Below are 18,118 nucleotides of genomic sequence, written 5' to 3' on the forward strand. Positions count from 1 at the left end.
CTGTCTGGGGCTGATGCTCAAATCAACCAAGCTATTCTTAGCTCCTGAGGCTGATGCTTGGACCAGCCAAGTTGTCCTCAGTGCCCCGGGACCTACAGTCAACCAGTTGAGCCACTGGCTGTGGGAGGGGATGAGAGAGGAAAGGGAGGGGGGGGGGAGAGGGAGATGATCACTTTTCATGTGTGCCCTGACCAGGAATCAAACCCAGGACAACTGCACACCAGGCCGACACTCCATCCACTGAGCCAGCTGGCCAGGGCACATTTTCTTTTTTTCGATTAAGATTTAATGTTTTGGGTTTTATTCAAGTGTTTTCAAAACTTCCCACCTGATTTTTCATCCATATATAATCAAATCTTAATATGTGATAAAATCAGTGGTGAAAGAAACGAAGATTTGGATCAGCGAGGATTATTCCCTGTGAATCACAAGCCTCAATCACAACTTTGTCAGCAGCAGAACCGGTAGAGCACCACACCTTTTAGCTCTGTCTGCATTATCCCGGAAAGGAAGGAAGGCATCAGAGCTGATAGAAACTTAACTAAGTTTGTCTAACTATTTCTTCTCAGCCTCGGTTATAATTAAGGGACTTCCTCAAATAGTGCCTTCTGCTTTACTAAATCTTCATCCTCGTCTACGGCCATACCACCCTGAACGCGCCTGATCTCGTCTAAATCTTCATCCTCACCAGTGGCTCCAGTAACATACTGATTGATGGCACTGGAGATTTCTGCCCTCTTCACTGTGGTTTTAAACTTCATTGAGAGCATTTGTGGATGATGTCTAAGTCACCAAAAGTTTGCCTTACCTTATCTCCTGCAAGGAATGTGCAGTGTGCCTGAGTCGCTGTCCTGCTCCAATGCCAGTAACCTGACTAGTCTTGGCATAGCACATGCAGTTAGATCAAATGTACTTGATAGCAATGGTAGCCATGCTGAGGCCTCTGAGCACAGATTTCAGTAAATCTTTAGTCTTGGTAACAACGTTGCTAAATAATGACCTGTAGATAACACCATCATTTTTCCTCTGGCTTAAACAAAGACCAAGGAGAGTTCAAACTTCATTTTTATTGTATTTTAAAACTGATCTATCTGAAGAACACAGTAATTTCCATTTTTCATTTTAGAGAGTATTTTGAACACTTCTTCATATTCCAGGGCAGCAGTACCATCAGGTACCTTTCTGGAAAAAATTTGGCAGTAGGAATATCACATATATCAGATAATGCAACAAAATCACCAAATCCTATGTCCCCTCTTGCTCATGCATATGCAGTTGATACGGATATAAGGGTTTTTATACATGTCATAGACCCTATAGAGTTTGGCTTCATCTTCATTTAAGTGGAATTCCAACAACAGTGCCTGTTGGGCTGACATGCTTTCAAGATGCTACAGCTGGAATACGTAAATAGCTTCTTTGAGTTCCTTCACCAGCTGCCAGGCATTCAAAGCATCATACAAGTTTATAAATTCAGGGTCTCCATTTAGCACTATCATGGGAAGCTTAGGCTTAGTGTGTATAACTGGGCTGGTGTTTGATGAGGGTTCATTCCATACCTCACGGGCATCAAGATATTCCTGTACTACAATATAATGTTTCCTGCAGTAATCTGAAATTGCTTCTTCATATTGTGCCATATGAGTGAAAGCTTTCAGGGTTAACTGGCATCTAGTCTCCAAGGAGATGTCTTTACTGTCAGACCTCTGCATCTCTGTGGACACGGCAGTGTAGTCCTCTGGTTCACACTCTACAGCAGGGGTCTCAAACTTGCGGGCCGCATGCGGCCCGCCGAACAATTTTGTGCAGCCCGCAGACTAATCCATGAAGTTCAAAATATTTTGGATAAAATTAAGTAAGCCTAGGGGCCTACTTGTATTTTTCATTTCTCTAGCATCCTAGCTAGATATTAGCTTAGTTAACAGCAGTTGTGATGCGAACTACAGTTTCTGGTCGTTTTGTGACACTGAGTAAACTGCATGTACGATTGTGCTTGTTGTACTGATTTTTTTTTGTTTTCAACTGCAGTGAGAAAAGTGTTGCGTAACAGTTGCCTTTTGTAGACCTAGTGCGGCCCGCCGAACGGCTGTGATCTTGCTCTGCGGCCCACATGCTGAGTTGAGTTTGAGACCCCTGCTCTACAGTCACTCGAGCATGGTTTTTGGCTGCTGCTCCTAGCAGGATTACTTCACCAATATCAGTTTGCTCAACAGCCTCTTCAACATTACATCTGGAGAAGCCACTGTCTTCACAAAGGGATGCAGATTACAAACAATTTATAAGATTGAAATCAAGTCGGGCCATGTCAGCGTTATCTTCTGAAATATTATGAGCCAAGATTCCAGCCTAGACTTCAGGAAGAAAGGTTTTCACATGTCCCCCTCTAACATTTCAGGAAACCCTGTCAACTCAGAGATAGACATCTCTTACTGCCAGATCAGCATCCCTGACAGCTTTTGCAGTCCCTCCAGAAGTGATCTGATTCAAACAGAGAGAAGTTAGGTTTCTGGCAAATTCCACAAGGCCAGTTTTGTCAGAAAAACTAAAAATGGCAAGCTGACTAGGCTTCGTGGCTATAGGCGACAGGGTTAGGGAACAAGTGGGGGCAGGAGAGGGGGATACCACAAGCAGAGGGAGGCGGAGTGGTCCCCATATTTTCTTTATTCATTTATCTATTGATGTAAATTTAAGTTGCTGGCTATTGATTTTATTTAATTAATTTTATTTTATATTTTTAATTTTTAAATTTTATATAGGTAATTAACTAACAGGTTGACATTGATCAGTAAGAATACATAGGTTTCAGGTGAACTTTTCTATAGCATTTGAACTGTTGATTATGTGGTATACCCATCACCCAAAGTTAAATAATTTTCCATCACCTTATATTAGTCCCTCTTTACAACTTCCCCCCCCACCCCCCTCTCCATTTACTCAAGTCTCCTCCCCCGCATTCTCTTCCCCCTGGTAACCACTTCACTTTTATCTATGTCCATAACTCTCAATTTTATATCCAACCTATGTGTGAAATCATACGGTTCTTAGCTTTTTCTGATTTACTTATTTCACTCAGTATAATGTTCTCAAGGTCCATCCATATTGTCTTAAATGTCACTATGTCATCGTTTCTTATAGCTGAATAGTATTCCATTGTATATATGTACCACATCTTCTTTATCCAATCCTCTATTGAGGGACACTTGGGTTGTTTTCATGTCTTGGCCACTGTGAATAATACTGTGATGAACATGGGGGTTTATGTGTCTTTATGTACCAGTGTTTTAGAGTTTTGGGGGTAAGTACCCAGTAGAGGGATTGCTGGGTCATATGGTAATTCTATTCTTAATTTTTGAGGCAACAGCATACTTTCTTCCATAATAGTTTTACTAATTTGCATTCCCACCAGTAGTGAATGAGATTTCTTTTTTATCCACAGCCTCTCCAACACTTGTTATTACCTGTTTTGTTGATAATAGCCAGTCTAATAGATGTGAGGTGGTATCTCATGGTAGCTTTAATTTGCATTTCTTGAATAGCTAGAGAAGATGAGCATCTTTTCATGTACCTGTTGGCCATTTGTATGTCCTCTTGGGAGAAGTGTCTGTTCAGGTCCTCTTCCCATTTTTTTAATTGGATTGTTTGTTTGTTCATTACTGAACTTTGTGAGTTCTTCATATATTTTGGATATTAACGCCTTATTGGAACTGTTTACAAATATCATCTCTCACTTAGTTGGCTGCCTATTTGTTTTGTTGTCAGTTTCTTTTGCTGGGCAGAAGTTTTTTTAGTTTGATATAGTCCCATTCATTTATTTTTGCCTTTACTTCCCTTGCCTTTGGGGTCAAATTCATAAATTATTCTCTATGGCTAAGGTCCATGAGTTTAGTTCCTATGTTTTCTTCAATGTAATTTATAGTTTCAGGTCTTATATTTAGATCTTTGATTCATTTTGCATTAATTTTTGTGCAGGGAGACAAACTGTAGTCAAGTTTTATTCTTTTGTCTGTGGCTCTCCAATTTTCCCAGCACCATTTATTGAGAGGCTTTCTTTTCTCCATTGTGTGTTTTTTGGCTTCTTTGTCGAAGATTATCTGTCCGTATATGCGTGGTTTTATTTCTGGGCTCTCGATTCTGTTCCAGTGGTCTGTCTGTCTGTTTTTCTGCCAATACCATGCTGTTTTGATGATCATGGCTCTATATAATTTGAAGTCAGGTAGTGTGATGCCTTCGGCTTCATTCTTTTTTCTCAGGATTGCTTTTGCTGTTCTGGGTTTTCATGGTTTCATACAAACCTGGTAATTTTTTGTTCTATTTCTTTAAAGAAAGACATTGGGATTTTGATGGGGATTACATTAAATTTATATATTGCTTTGGGTTATGGCCATTTTAACTATGTTTATTCGCCCAATCCATGAACATGGAATATTTTTTCATTTCATTGTGTCTTTTTAAATTTCTTTCAATAATGTTTTGTAGTTTTCAGTATATAGGTCCTTCATATCCTTTGTTAATGTTATTCCTAGGTACTTTATTATTTTATTTTTGTCATAGCAATTATAAAAGGAATTGTTCTTTTGAGTTTATTCTTTGAAATTGCATTGTTGGCATATAGGAAAGTAGTAGTAGACTTGTGTATATTGATTTTGTATCCTGTGATTTTACTGTATTGGTTTATTGTTTCTGAGAGTTTTTTTGGTGGTCTTTGAGGTTTTCTATATACAGGATCATATCATCTGCAAAAAGTGATACCTTTACTTCTGCTTTCCTGATATGGATGCCATTTATTTCTTTCTCTTGCCCTATCAGTCTGGCTAAAACTTCCAGAACTATGTTGAATAAGAGTGGAGAGAGTGGGCAACCTTGTCTCGTTCCTGATTTTAGAGGAAAAGACTACATTTTTTCACCATTTAGTATGATATTAGCTGATGGTTTGTCATGTATGGCCTTTATTATGTTGAGATACTTTGTTTCTCTTCTGATTTTATTGAGTGTTTTAAACATAAAGGGATGTTGTATGTTCTTGAATGCCTTTTCTGCATCTATTGATAGGATCATATGATTTTTGTTCTTTGTTTTGTTGATGTGATGTATTACATTGATTGATTTCTGTATGTTGTACCATGCTAGTGCTTTTGGAATGAATCCCACTTGATTGTGTTGTATTATTGTTCTAAGGTGTTGTTGTATTTGATTTGCTAGTATTTTGTTTAGGATTTTTACATCTGTATTCATTAGAGATATTGGTCTGTAGTTTTCTTTTTTTGTGTTGTCCTTGCCAGATTTTGGTATGATGGTGATGCTGGCCTCGTAAAATGTGGAGCATTGCTTCTTCTTCTATTTTTTGGAAAACTTTGAGAAAGATGGGTACTGAGTCTGCTTTAAATGTTTGGTAGAATTCACTAGTATAGCCATCTGGTTCTGGACTTCTGTTTTTGGGGAGGTTTTTGATAGTTGTTTCTATTTCCTCCCTGCTTATAGGTCTAGTTAGGTTTTCCACTTCTTTGTTATTCAGTCTAGGAACATTGTATATATAGTTCTAAGAATTTATCTATTTCCTTTAGGTTGTTGAATTTGATGGCAAATAATCTTTCATACTATTCTACTAGGGTCTTTTGTGTATCTCTGATGTCTGTGGTAATATTTCCTCTTTCATTTTGGATTTTGTTTATATAAGTCCTTCCTCTTTTTTCTTTGTGAGTCTAGCCAGTGGTTTGTTGATTTTCTCAATCTTTTAAAAGAACCAGTTCTTTGTTGTATTAATTTTTTCCATAGATTTTTTTGTTTTCTATTTCTTTTGGTTCTGCTCTAATTTTTACTGTTTCTTTTTTTCTGCTGACTTTGGGTTGCCTTTGTTCTTTTTTTTTGTAGTTCCTTAAGGTATGTTAGGTTGTTTACTTGGGATCTCTCTTGTTTCTTGATATAAGCCTTTAATGATATAAACTTTCCTTTTATTACTGCTTTCGCTGCATTCTAGTAATTTTGATATGTTGTGTTGTCATTTTCATTTGCTTGTGTATAGCTTTTGATCTCTGTTTTTATTGCTTTTTTGACCCAGCCATTTTTTAGAAGTATGGTGTTTAATTTCCACATTTTTTGAGTTTCTTTACTTCCTTTTTACAGTTGAATTCTAATTTGAAAGCCTTAATGATCAGAAAATATGCTTGGTATAATTTCAATCTTCCTGACTATGTTGATGTTCGTTTTGTGACCCAACATATGATCTATCTGTCTTGAGAATATTGTATGTACACTGGAAAAGAATGTACATATCATCTGACATTTTAGGATGAAATGCCCTGTAAGGTCAGTTATGTGCATTTGGTCTAGAGTGTCATTTAAGGCCAATATTTTTTATTGATTTTCTGTTTGAGTGATCTATTTAAAACTCTCAATGGTGTGTTGAAATCTCCAAGTGTGATTGTGTTTTTGTCTGCTTCTATTTTTAGATCAGTTAGTAGCTGTGTTATGTTTTTCGGTATTCCCTGGTTTGGGGCTTAGAAAGAAGTGTTATGTCTTCTTGATACAATGTCCCCTTTATTGTTATGAAATGTCCATCTTTGTCTTTGGTTACCTTTGCTGTCTTTTTTTTTTTTTTGTATTTTTCTGAAGCTGGAAACGGGGAGAGACAGTCAGACAGACTCCTGCATGCGCCCGACCAGGATCCACCCGGCACGCCCACCAGGGGCGATGCTCTGCCCCTCCGGTGCGTCGCTCTGCCACAACCAGAGCCACTCTAGCGCCTGGGGCAGAGGCCAAGGAGCCATCCCCAGCGCCCGGGCCATCTTTGCTCCAATGGAGCCTTGGCTGCGGGAGGGGAAGAGAGAGACAGAGAGGAAGGAGGGGGGGGTGGAGAAGCAAATGGGCGCTTCTCCTATGTGCCCTGGCCGGGAATCGAACCCGGGTCCCTCGCACGCCAGGCCGACGCTCTACCGCTGAGCCAACCGGCCAGGGCCACCTTTGCTGTCTTTAAGTCAGCATATGAATATGGCTCCAGCTGCATAATTTTATTTGGATATTATTTGCTTGTAGAATCATTTTCCAACCTTTTACTTTGAGCCTACTTTTGGCTTTGCAGCTTAGATGTGTCTCTTGAAGGCAGAATATTGTTGGGATTTGCTTTTTGATACAATTTGCTACTCTGTGCCTCTTTATTGGTGAGTTCAGTCCATTTACATTTAGGGTAATTATTGGCACTTGAGGATTTCCTATAGCCATTTTATGTTTTGTTTTCTGGTAGCTTTGTGTCTTGTTTAGTTCTTCTCTTTTTTGTTTCTGATTGTTGTTTTTATTTGGTGATATTCCATACTTCTTTCTTTATGTTTCTTCTTTTTTAAGCCGTTTGTTTCAGGAGTGGCTATTTTATGGCTGATTATCATCAGGTTATTAAGAGAAAAATGTTCATATGTAGAAGATTCCTATGTCTTCTGCACTCCATCCTCCTTTAGTACTGCAGTTCTTTATCCTCTCCCCTTTTATGTTATTGTTGTCACAAATTATCCTTGTTTTTACTGTGACCTTGTTGGAGCTTTTACTTAACGTTTTGATTTGTTTTGTTCTTTATGTCTGGTCAAATAACCTCCTTGAGTATTTTCTGGTGATAAATTCCCTCAGCTTATGTATATCTGTAAAGGTTTTTATTTCTCCTTCACATTTGAAGGATAACTTTGGTGGATATAATATTCTTGACTGGTAATTCCTCTCATTCAGTACTTTGGATATTTGGATCCACTCTTTTGGTTTGTAGAATTTCTGCTGAGAAGTCTGATGATAACCTGATAGGCTTTCGTTTATATGTTATAGTCTTCTTTTCCCCAGCTGCCTTGAGGGTTCTTTCTTTGTCATTGATTTTTGACAATTTTATTATGATGTGTCTTGGAATAGGTATGTTTGGGTTGTAGTAACTCGGCATTCTGTTTGCTTCTTGCATGCAAGGCTATAACTCTTTCCATCGGCGGTATGTTTGGGTTGTAGTAACTCGGCATTCTGTTTGCTTCTTGGATGCAAGGCTATAACTCTTTCCATAGGCTTGGGAAATTCTCATCAATTATTTGTCTGACTAGGCTCTCCATTTCCTTTTCCCCCTCTTCTTTTTCTGATATACTCATTATTCTTATATTGTTCTTTCTGATGGTGTTAGACAATTTTTGTAGAGCTCTTTCAGTTTTTTTAATTCGTGAGTCTCGCTCTTCTCTTCTCTGTTGCATCTCTAGTTGCCTGTCTTTGATGTTGCTTATTCTTTACTCTATCTGGCTTGTTCTGTTAGCTATACTTGCCACTTCCGTCTTTAATTCACATGTTGAGTTATTCATTTGTGAATACCTTCGTGAGGTATTTGTTTTGTTTATGAATTTGTTTTCTGAGCATATTAAGTTGCCTGTTGGTGTTTTCTTGTAGCTATTTGAGTATTTTCAGAAATTCAGGTTTGAATTCCCTATCACTTAACTCCAAGGCTTTTATGTGATTGAGATTTCTTTCTGGAGATATTCATTTTATTTCTGAAATACATCTCTGTCTTGTACAACCATGGTATTTAATTTCTTCTTCCTTGATGGCATTTGAGAGTGGTATTGTTAAGAACTCTAACAAAAAAACAACTAAAAATATTGAAAAATTAAAAAGAAATTCAATAAAATTTTTTTTAAAAATTATGACAAGAAAATAAACTGGAAAAGTATCAAAAGCAAACAGAAAATCAAAAACATTCATAAAAAATAAGAATATAAATATAAAACTTTTAAAAAATGATAGAGAGAGAAAAGAATAAGAAGAAAAAAAAAGAAAAAATAAATTTCAGTTTTGAGAGGTTTCTTCCAGTAGATGTCGTTAAATACAATTTTTTTTAGCTCTGTGAAGTTCCTGGGCTGTCTGCTGAGATGTTACTGTCGCAGTGATGTAGACTGGGCCACAGTGACAGTGTGCAGGGCGTGTTGTGAGGGCTTTTCAGCTTTGGCTTTACTTCTTCAGCTTTCCAGCTTCACAGCTCTAACAATGGCAATGTCAGGCTTTCGGCCCTTCCTTCCCACTTCTCAACACACCTTGAGATCAGACATGGAACACCTCCATTCTTTAGGGGAGAGAACGGCCTTGGAGGGCTAGCTGTGAGGTTTGTCTCTGCCCCTCTCAGTACTATAAGGTGAGAGAGGCAGGATCTGGGAGGCTGGTTGATCTCACTTTAATTTCCTCTGTCTCTGCCGAGTGTGGGCTGTAGGCAGACCATGGGAACACTGGCTGTGACCCTGTGCTCTGCCACTATTTTGGTTTATCTCCCCCTCTGCCCCTCAGTCTCACTGCTCCTCCAAGCAGAAGGAGACCCAGTCACTCTGGATTTCCCACTCTGTACCTCTCAGACAAAATCCAGAGAGCCTGAGCTTCCCTCCTCCCATAGTCCAGCAGAGGAAAAAAAAAAAAAAAAAGCCCAGTCACTCCTGGTTTATTTCCTCTCCTTTCCAAAGCCCACCACTATTGCATTTTATTTTCTGCCCACCTTTTCACCGTGTCCTACCTTTAGTCCATTTGGTGCATGGATCTTTCGGGCATGCTAGCAAGCTCAGCTGGCATTCCTTCTCTGTGTTATAGTTGTTCAATTTGTTAAAATTTCAAGGGGAGCGATCAGGAGTATCTCTCATGCTGCCATTACTCTGACGTCATCTCTCATATTGGCTATTGTAAATAATGCTACCATGAACCTGGGGATGCAGATATTTTAAAGTTAGTGTTTTCATTTTCTTCTAATAAATATCCAGAAATGGCATTGCTGGATCACATGATAATTACATTTTTAAGTTATTGAGAAACTTCCACACTGATTTTCATAGTGGGTTCACCAATTTATATTCCCACTAAGAGTGCAAAAGGGTCCCCTTTCTTACACTTCCTCACCAACACTTGTTATTTCTTGTCTTCTTGACAATAGCCATTCTTAGCATGTGTGTAGTAATATGACATAGTGGTGGTTAGGAATGTTGAGTACCAGATTATGTATATGTTGGTTATTAGTAGGTCTTTGGAAAAATGTCTATTCAGAAACTGCCCATTTTTAAATCAGGTTGTTTGTGTTTCTTTGTTGTTGAGTTGTATGAATTCTTTTTATATTTTGACCATTAGCCCCTTATTAGGTACATGATTTGCAGATATTTTCTCTCATTCCATATTGCCTTTTTATCTTGTTGGAGGTTTCCTTTGCTAGGCAGAAGCTTTTCAGTGTGATATAATCCCACTTTTTTTTTTATTGCATTTGATGTTTTTGCCAAGACTGATGTCAAGAAACTTATTCCCTATGCTTTCTTCTGGGAGTTTTATTGATTCAGGCCTTACTTTGAAGTTTTTCATCTGTTTTGAGTTGATTTTTGTGTAGGATATACGGTAGTGGCCTAATTTCATTCTTTTGTATATGGCTGTTCAGTTTTTACAACACCATTTATTGAAGAGACAGTCTTTTTCACATTGTATATTCCTGACCCTTTTATAGTAAATTAATTAAGTATAAAAGTGTGAGTTTATTTCTGGGTCATCCATTCTATTCCATTGATATAATGTGTTTGTTTTTATGCTAGGAGCATACTATTTGATTACTATAGCTTTGTACATAGTTATCTATTTAGGTCTTTTGTGGTTCAGTACACATTTTAAGATTGTTCTAGTTTTGTGAAGAATGTCATTGGAATTTGTGTGAGTGTGTATGTGTGTGTGTGTGTGTGTGTGTGTGACAGAGACAGAGAGACAGAGAGAGGGACAGATAAGGACAGACAGACAGGAAGGGAGAGAGATGAGAAGCAACAATTCTTCACTGCGGCACCTTAGTTGTTCATTGATTGCTTTCTCATATGTGGGCGACTATAGCAGACCAAGTGGTCCCTTGCTCAAGCCAGAGACCTTGGGCTAAGCTGGTGAGCCTTGCTCAAACCAGATGAGCCCACGCTCAAGCTGGCGAACTCAAGATCTCGAACCTGGGTCCTCTGCATCCCAGTCTGATGCTCTATCCACTGCGCCACCGCCTGGTCCTACTCATTGGAATTTTGATAGGGCTTGCGTTGAATCTGTGGATATTTTAACAATAATGATCCTTCCAATCCATGAGCATGGAATATTTTCCCATTTATTTGTGTCTTCTTCCATTTTTTTTTAATCAGTGTCTTAATAGTTTTTACATACATAGCTTTCACCTCCTTGGTTAAATTCATTCCTAGGTATTTTATTATTTTGATGCAATTGTAAGTGGGATTGTTTTCTGAATTTTTCTTTCTGATAGTTTGTTATTAGTGTATTGAAACACAACTGATTTTTGTGTCTTACAACTTTACTAAATTTGTTTTTTCTAAAGTTTTTTGGTTGTGTTTTTAGGGTTTTCCATACATAACATGTCATCTGAAAATAGAGACAGTTTTACTTCTTTGTTTCAGATTTGGATTTCTTTTTTCTTTGCCTAATTGCTATGGCTAAGAAGTCCAGTACTGTGTTGAATAAGTGGCGAGCGTGGACATCCTTGTCTTGTTCTGAAAATGGATTTTTAATCATGTCTTTGGAAAAGCAGGGATGGGAGAATACTAAATTTATTGTTTTCTTGTGGTTTTATGAGAAATTTTTGAATGTATTAATTTATTCTGTTTTAGTGTTTGTCTTGATATTTTAATATAGTATATGTGTATACCACAGTCTTGACTTTTTCACCACATGTTGCTCTATACAGTATTTGGAATGATTTTATCTTTCTAGTAAGGAAGGGAGATTTTTGTATCTCTAATATTGGTTAACAATAACACTTCATTGTTCAAGTTTCTAAGGTCTGCTTTGGTGGCATTTTATTTGTGAATCAATTATTTTATTTTTGAATAGAAAATGCATTCATCAAAAACGGAAAAGTGCCAGACCTAGGCAGTGGCACAGTGGATAGAGCATTCAACTGGGACGCGGGGGGGGGGGGGGGTCTAGGTTCAAAACCTCAAGGTTGCCAGCTTGAGCAAGGGCTCATTTGGCTTGAGCACAGGGTTGCTGGCTTGAGCATGGGATCATAGACATGACCCCATGGTCTCTGGTTTGAGCCCATCGGTCGTTGGCTTGAAGCCCAAGGTCGCTGACTTAAGGGGTCACTTGCTCTACTATAGCCCCACAGTCAAGGCACATATGAGAAAGCAATCAGTGAACATCTAAAGTGCCACAAAGAAGAATTGATGCTTCTCATCTCTCTCCCTTCCTGTCTGTCTGTCTCTGTCTGTCCCTCTCTCTGACTCTGTCTCTGTCAAAATAATTAAAAAGAAAAGGAAAGGAAACCTATTACCTCTAGCTATTCTCTCTCTACTCCTTATGACAACCTCTCCAGCCCTAAGCAACCAATGATATACTTTGTCTGTAGATTTCAATTATCTGAATTTTTGTGTGAATGGAACAATACAATACGGAGTCTTTTGTGACTGGCTTCTTTCACTTAACAGTGTTTTCAAGGTTCATCTATGTTGTACTTCATTCCTTTTTATGGCCAAGTAGTATTTCACATTTTATTTATCTATTTGTCCATTGATGTGCATTTGGATTACTTTATTTCCCTATTTATAAGACACACCTTTTTCCAAAAAACTTGGGGTCTAATAACAGGGTGCGTCCTATACAGTGGTTGTAGATTTTTTACTTGCATTTTCCACTTTTTCGCACTCATTGTTGAAGAACGTGATTCATCATCGGACACAGATAAGGACAAGCTAATAGATGGGAGCTTTGACAGTAATGAGGAGTTGTATGAATTTTATGATGGATAAAATTTGAGTTCAATAACTTTATGTAATACTTTTTTTTTCAAATTTTGGGCCCCAAAATTAAGGTGCATCTTATACTGAGAGCATCTTATACATGAGGAAATACAGTATTTCTGTTGTTGGCTGTTATGAATAATTCTGTGGAAAATATTCATGTGTAAGTTTGTGGGTATTCAGTTCTCTTGTGTACCTATATAGGAATGGAATTGTTGAGTTATGTGGTAATTTATGTTTAATTATTTGAGAAAAAGCTAGACTGGTTTCCAAAGTGGCTGCATCATTTTATATTCCCACCAGCAGTATATGAGGGTCCAGTTTCTTTACATCCTTTCCAATACCTGTTATTCTCTGACTCTTGGATTCTCTCTATCCTACTTTGTGTGAAGTGGTATTTCATTTTGGTTTTGATTTGTATTTCTCTTAAGACTAATGATGTTGAGCATCTTTCCGTGCTTTATTGGCCCTTTATAATCTTCCTTGGAGAAATGCCTATTTATATATTTTGATTACTTTTTAATTGGATTGTCTTTTATCATTGAGTTGTACAAATTTTGGATATTAAGCTCTTATGAAATATACAATTTGCAGATATTTTCTTCCATTCTGTAGGTTGTCTTTTCACTTTCTTGATGATATCTTTTGAAGCACAAAAGTGTTTTATCTAGCCTGACCAGGTGGTGGCGCAATGGATAGAGTGTCGGACTGGGATGCAGAGGAGCCAGGTTCAAGACCCTGAGGTCGCCAGCTTGAGTGTGGGCTCATCTGGCTTGAGCAAAAAGCTCACCAGCTTAGACCCAAGGTCGTTGGCTCGAGCAAGGGGTTACTTGGTCTGCTGAAGGCCTGCGGTCAAGGCACAGATGAGAAAGCAATCAATGAACAACTAAGGTGTCGCAATGAAAAACTAATAATTGATGCTTCTCATCTCTCTCCGTTCCTGTCTGTCCCTATCTATCCCTCTCTCTGACTCTCTCTCTGTCCCTGTAAAAAACAAAAACAAAAACAAAAAACTGTTGCCAAATCCCAGGTTGAAATGATTTTTTGAAATTACAGTTTACATTCAGTACTATTTTGTATTAGTTTCAGGTGTACAACATAGTTACACCATTATGAGTTAATTTTGTTATGGTATGAGGTAAGAATCCCACTTTATTTTTTGCATGTGGTAATACAGTTATTTCAATACCATTTGTTAAAGAGAATATTTTCCTTCATTGAATGGTCTTGGCACACTTATTGAAAAAGCAGTTGACCAAATATGTGAGTTTATTTCTGGACTCTTAATTCTAGCCCATTAATTTACATGTCTGTTTGTATGCCAATACCACACTGTTTTGATTGTGATTGATTTGTAGTGAGCCTTGAAATCAGGAAATGTGAGTATTTCTATTTTTTTTTTTTTTTTTTGTATTTTTCTGAAGCTAGAAACGGGGAGAGACAGTCAGACAGACTCCCGCATGCGCCCGACCGGGATCTACCCAGCACGCCCACCAGGGGGCGATGCTCTGCCCCTCCGGGACGTCGCTCTGTTGCGAGCAGAGCCACTCTAGCGCCTGGGGCAGAGGCCAAGGAGCCATCCCCAGCACCCGTGCCATCTTTGCTCCAACGGAGCCTCGGCTGTGGGAGGGGAAGAGAGAGACAGAGAGGAAGGAGAGGGGGAGGGGTGGAGAAGCAGATGGGCGCTTCTCCTGTGTGCCCTGGCCGGGAATCGAACCTGGGACTTCTGCACGCCAGGCCGACGCTCTACCACTGAGCCAACCGGCCAGGGCGACTGTTTTTCTTTTTTTTTAATGATTATTTTGGCTATTCTGGGTCCCTTGCACTTCTGTATGAAGTTTGCATTCAGCTTGTCATTTCTACAAAGAAGTCAGATAGGGATTGCATTAACTCTGTAGATCAGTTGAGAAGTGTTAACATCTTAATGATGTTTAAACTTTGGATCCTAGGGTCATGGGATGTTTCCCCATTTATTTAGATTTTCTTTCATTTATTTAAACAATGTTGTGTGGTTTTCAGAGTATAAATTTGGCACTTCTATTGTTAAATTTATTTCTAAGTATTTTATTTTTGAAGCTGTTGTAAATGAAATTACTAATTTCATCTTTTGGATTGTCTTTTGCTAATGTTATAGAAATACAACTTTTTTAAAAATTTTTTATTTTTCTGAAGTTGGAAACGGGGAGGCAGTCAGACAGACTCCTGCATGCGCCCGACCGGGATCCACCCGGCATGCCCACCAGGGGGCAATGCTCTGCCCATCTGGGGTGTTGCTCTGTTGCAACCAGAGCCATTCTAGCGCCTGAGGCAGAGGCCACAGAGCCGTCCTCAGTGCCTGGGCCAACTTTGCTCCAATGGAGCCTTGGCTGCGGGAGGGGAAGAGAGAGACAGAGAGGAAGGAGAGGGGGAGGGGTGGAGAAGCAGATGGGCGCTTCTCCTGTGTGCCCTGGCCGGGAATCAAACCCGGGACTCTTGCACACCAGGCTGATGCTCTACCACTGAGCCAACCGGCCAGGGCAACTTATTTTTGTGTTGTTGATTTTGTACCCTACAATGTTGTTGAAGTCATTTTTTAGTTGTAATAATTTTTAGTAAATTTCTTAGGATTTTTAAATGTAAAATATCATGTCATCTGCAAATAGAGATAATTTCTTCTGTTACATTCTGGATGTCTTGTATTTCTTTTCTTGCCTAATTTCTCTGACTAGAACCTCTAACAAAATTTTGAATATTACTGGTAAGAATGGACATCATTGTTTTGTTTCCTGTTCTGTTAGTGTCTGTTGTAAGGTGGTCTCTTATCAACAGATTCTGTTTTTGTTTATCTGCTAAACTTTATTTGCTGGATATTTGATTCTTGGTTGAACATTTTTTTCTTTGAGAACTTTGAGTACAATATCTTACTGCCTGCTCACCTCCGTTGTTTATGCTGAGAAGTCAGTTGTTAACCTTAATAAAGTCTCCTTGTGTTGTCTTTCTGTTACTGTGTTCATGATTTTTTTCTTTGTCTTTGACTTTCAGCCTTTTTAGTATGATTTATCTGTTTGTGGATCTTTTTGAAGTTTACTGAGCTTCCTATTTGTAGTTTACTGAGCTTCCTAGATATGAATGTTAGTGCTTTTGAATAAATTTGGGACATTTCAGCCATTATTTCTTTGAGTATTTCTTTTTCTCTTTTCTCTCTGTTCCTCTTTGGTAGTTCCATTATATGTATTTGGTGCATCTAATGGTATTTCACAATTTTCTGAGGTTCGGTTCATTTTTCTTTGTCCTCTCTGTACTTGCATAATCTTTGCTAATGCTGTTTTCAAATTTGCTAATTACCTTTTTTACCAGTTCAAATCTATTTGTGAGCCTCTGTAATGAATTTTTTATTTTAGTTATTGTACTCTTCAGCTCCAGATATTTCATTTGATTCTTTTGTAATTTTAATAGCTTTATTAATATTCTCTATTTGATGCTACTTTGTCACTATACTTATTTCTGTAATCATACGTTCCTTTAGTTTTGTGAACATGTTTATAATGACTACTTTGGTGTTTTTGTTGTTGTTATATCTGACATCTGGTTTTTCTCACAGGCAGTTTCTATTGCCTGATTTTTTTTAGTGTATAGGTCATATTTCCCTATTACTTTGCATGCATCGTAATGTTTTTTTGTTGGAAACTAGAAATTTTAGATGTTTATATTGATATTTTAGATATTAGATATAGTTGGGTACTGGTTTTCTCCTATCCTCTCTTACTCCTGCAGTAATTATTTTTATTTGCTTGATTATTTGTTGTTAATGAATAGATCAATTATTTTAATGAAGTTAAGCCTCTGATGTTGTTTCTCTGGGAAGTAGTCTGGGTGTGTCCACAGTTATCTGAGATGACAGTGGTATTTGTACTGCTCTCTTCCTTTCTTTCCATGACCACACTCAGCTGTTCAACTCTACTACCTGATTGCTCTATTGATTTCAATAATGCCCTGGAGCATAAGTTGCTCTCTACAAACTAATGCAAACTGTGGTTTCTTTGAAGGAATAGTTACAGAGGTCTATTTTTGATATTTGTTCTGACCACAGGAGGATTTCTCTCAGCTTCCTTATTCCTCAGTTTTCTCCTGCAAACTGTGTTGCCTATAGAGCATATCTTCATTAAATCCATGAATCTCCTTCTAGTTGCCTTTTTTTTTTTTTTTTTTACAGAGACAGAGAGTCAGAGGGAGGGATAGATAGGGACAGACAGACAGGAACGGAGAGATGAGAAGCATCAATCATTAGTTTTTCTTTGCGCATTGCGACACCTTAGTTGTTCATTGATTGCTTTCTCATATGTGCCTTGACTGGGGGCCTTCAGCAGACTGAGTGACCCCTTGCTCAAGCCAGCAACCTTGGGTCCAAGCTGGTGAGCTTCTGCTCAAACCAGATGAGTCTGCACTCAAGCTGGCGACCTCGGGGTCTCGAACCTGGGTCCTCTGCATCCCAGTCCGACGATCTATCCACTGCGCCACCACCTGGTCAGGCCTAGTTGCCTTTTATCACATCCTCCACTGTTCTTGAGAACACCCTTAGACTTGAATTTCTCCATTCTCTGTTACAAATGAAGTCAGTTCCTTTGAGAAGAAATTAAAAGATACCTGTTTTATGACCTATTTCTACCTTCACAAAGCTCTGAGCTCTGGGGGTAAGGTCAGTGGCATGCTTCTCTGAATGACACCCCTACCCTAGGAGCTGAGCAGTCAGTGAAGGCCCAGGAGGAAGGGTCTTAGCAGCCTGAGATCCTCTCACCTTCCTTTCCCTGGCAGTGGAGCTGCCTCCTCAGAAGCCATGGCGATGGTGATCAGGGCCCCAGGATTCTCATCAGCAGCACCATGCCCAAAGTAGAACCTTTGACCCATGAATTGGGGGCTGGGAAGAAGAAGGGAGCATGCACCTCTTGACTGCACTTGGGTACCTGGGGACAGTGTGAGATAAGCTAAAGTCCTATTGCTCCTGAGAAGAAAGCCCTCCATCTGGGAGCTGGAGGGAAGAGGAAACTCCGTGTTCTTGACTGTAGCAGTCTGGAGAGGAGTCTGCCTGCTTGTAGCAGGGGACGGGGGAGCAGATCTTGGTTTAAATACCAGAGATCTTGCCTTTCTTATTGAATTTTTCTTCATTTTTTTAACTAGATATTTCTCTTGATTAGATATTTCTTCAATTGTCTGGACCATTTCCAGGGCTTTTTAGTGGTTGTTTTATTATTTTTAACAGTTTCATCATGCTCTCTTTCTAGAAGTTGATCTCTGGAATGTTTTTTGTTTGTTTTTAATTGAGATATAATGAACATAATATTGTGTTTGTTTTAGTTGTACAACATAATGATTTGATATAGGTTTAGTTAACATCATTTAAC

At 38.6% G+C, this 18,118-nt stretch overlaps 1 protein-coding gene and 1 pseudogene across 8 annotated transcripts in view; one reads left to right on the forward strand and one right to left on the reverse strand.

Annotated features, from left to right (window-relative positions):
* The window catches only part of EMSY (EMSY transcriptional repressor, BRCA2 interacting), a 110,291-nt gene that overhangs the window by 40,348 nt on the left and 51,825 nt on the right, over nt 1–18,118 (forward strand). The gene's annotated exons all lie outside the window — the stretch shown is intronic.
* On the reverse strand, nt 374–17,936 carry LOC136389684 (bifunctional purine biosynthesis protein ATIC-like; annotated as a pseudogene).

This window comes from Saccopteryx leptura, chromosome 1 (genome assembly GCF_036850995.1).
Source record: "Saccopteryx leptura isolate mSacLep1 chromosome 1, mSacLep1_pri_phased_curated, whole genome shotgun sequence".
Taxonomy (NCBI): Eukaryota; Metazoa; Chordata; class Mammalia; order Chiroptera; family Emballonuridae; genus Saccopteryx; species Saccopteryx leptura.